Genomic DNA, 2,872 nt, shown 5'->3' with positions numbered 1-2,872 from the left:
GGCAGGGTATTAGCTTAGAAAAAAGTAAGCTTTTTTTGGGGAAAATCTCCCCTTCCAGGAAGCATCGAATCTCTGATACTTTAGGCATTCCCATGTGTACCTTCCCAACAAGGTACCTAGGCGTGGAAATCTTCAAGGGAAGGATTAAAAAAGATACCTTGTTGCCGATTATGGACAAGGTTAAGGGGAGACTGGCGGGCTGGAATGGGAAATTGCTTTCAATGGCGGGCAAGGTGGAGTTGGTTAAATTGGTGCTTTCGGGAATGCCGACCCATAGCTTCTCTGTTTATTGGTCGCCTGCATCTCTAGTGGAGATGATGGAGAAATGGATGCGGAATTTTATTTGGACAGTTGATGTAGATACGGGCAAGGCTGTCATGGTGAAGTGGGACTCTATGTGTAAGCCCAAGGATGAGGGAGGGCTGGGTCTTAGGAGACTGCGAGATTCCAATAAAGCAATGCTGTGCAAATTGATTTGGAGAATTAAAACGGAGAAGACAGCAGCGTTGACCTTTCTCAGAGCTCGGTTTCTAAAGAAGGATGGAAGATCTCTCAAAAAATGCAAAACCTCCTCTATATTTGCAGGTCTCAGGAAAATGTGGTCCTTTGTGGATGACAAGGAGGAAGTTGGGTTTGCTCATCATTATCAACCATATTTGGTGGGAAAGAAACAAAAGAAGGCAGGAAAATAAAGAAAGGGCGGTGCGGTATGTCTTTCAAAGTATAAAGCAAGAGGTTCAGCTTTGCTGTGATGGGTCAAGTGAAGAAGTTCGTTTGATTTCAGACTTGATGTCCTGTAGGAAGATAGGTTTAAGTATCAGAAATCCTACCTCCCCTCCCCCTCTTGAGGTCCACTAGTGTATTCCTCCCAGAGCGTGGATGAAGATCAACCTGGACGGTAGCTCGCTTGGTAATGCAGGTAATGCAGGTGCTGGTGGAGTCTTAAGGGACAATGTAGGCAAGGTGATCGACTCTTTTAGCATTTTTATGGGAGTCAAACAAATATATGAAGTTGAATTTGAGGCGGTTTTGGAGGGTATTCTGCTAGCTAGACACCATAATGCTAGGGGTGTTTGGATTGAGTCTGACTCAGTGTCGGTGGCCACAACAGTCCAGAGAAGGGAGATTCCATGGTTCGCCCTGCAGAAATGGAGATCTGCCATTCCCTTTTTGGCGTCGGTGCAATGGAAGATCACACACTGTTTTCGTGAAGCTAATGTAGTGGCTGATTTCCTAGCTAGGAAAGCATCCAAGTCTTGTATTTCAGAATTCTCGGTGGAGTTCCCGAGTCATGTAGTTGCTGAGTTAGCTTCAGATGCGTTGGACAGGCACCGTTTTCGATTCAGCTAAGCCCTCTGCTTGCTCCCTCTACTGAAGGCCATGCCAAAGGTGGAGGTCGCAAGTGGGCTTAGTGGGATCGGCCTGCCTTTTTGTATTTCTCTTTGTTTTGCTTCCTTCTCTTTCAATAAAATCACCTTTTAGCAAAAAAAAGAATGACGAATCAAATCATCTTCCTAACACTATTTGGTTTTCATCTCGAAGCATTATTGTGCCATTCATGATACCCTATAGACCTTTCAAGATAGCATTTTCCTCTAAGTTTGTCTAACATTGAAAATAAATAAATTTCAGTTTCAAGAACATTGCGTCAAACAAACAATGCATACTAAATTAGAATGCACTCCAAAGTCACGATGACAGTTTTGATATCCATGTATACACTTTCACATATTTGACTTATTTGTGATCCAAGAAAGTAATTTTGCTTTAACCAAAAAATGGGGAAAAAGGAGAAAAAAATGCATTGTTGATAGATGAATTCAGGATAAAATTTATTATATTATTTATTTTGAGCTAAACACCTTTATTACTCTCTCTCTCACAATCTTTCCCTTCCCAATTTCCTTTTCTATCTCAAACTCTTATCTCTCTTTCAAATCCTCTCACCCTCAACATATGGCCACACGTGCGTTTGCACGTGTAATTTTTACTAGTATATATATATATATATATATATGAGGAATTATCACTTCCCTCGCTTGAACTTTGGGGAAATATCAAGTTCCCCCACGGTTTTTGAAATAATTCAATCCCCTCCTCCTAAATCAGAAGATTCTATCAACCGTGTCTTGGACGTTAAAATTGTTGTTAAGCGATATTCTTTTTTTATATAATTCCTGAAATACCCCCATTCCTTTAGACAACACATTGTGCAGAAACCTTTTTGTTCTCTCCCATCTCACACTTGTTCCAACCCAAGATCTCTCTCACTGTTGTATCTTTCTTCAGCTCAGCCTCTGCAGCACCGTTCAGCTCTTGCCTTCACGTAACCTCCACAAAATGCACCACCCATTCAGAATTATGTTGAGGGTTTTTCTATCGAGAGGGAATTCTTTACACTTGGAGTGAAAGAGGAACTCTGCAGCTTCGACATGTTTGTATCTATAGAGCAACATCAATAGGGTCTGGAAACAATCTCCTTTCTCCTGTAAAAATTGTCGATCACTTCTTGCACTTTGCGAGCCCCTGCGTATCTGTGCACCAGAATGGCATACATTCTCTCATTAATTATACCATCGCTCTTAGACATTTCGTCGAGCACTTGCTACAATAGTTCAAAACACTTCATCCTCCCAAGAATGTTGATCATACCATTATAATAAGCACCTATTCTAGGCGTGTAACGACCAACTCCAGGTTCTTCCCTGGAAACCCATTTGAAGAAGAGCGAGACGATGACGAATAGGACCAAAGACTTGACAATTTTAATATATGCGATAAAACCCACCTTGATCTTCCGCTCACAATATCCCTCCATTTCAAGTAAGCCGTTTCTCTGATTGGCCCAATTTTTCATCCACCAACGAGGATA

The sequence above is a fragment of the Macadamia integrifolia genome, chromosome 11, assembly GCF_013358625.1.
Source record: "Macadamia integrifolia cultivar HAES 741 chromosome 11, SCU_Mint_v3, whole genome shotgun sequence".
In the NCBI taxonomy this organism is placed as follows: Eukaryota; Viridiplantae; Streptophyta; class Magnoliopsida; order Proteales; family Proteaceae; genus Macadamia; species Macadamia integrifolia.
The sequence above is the reverse complement of the archived record's forward strand: the minus strand, read 5'-3'. Positions refer to the sequence as shown.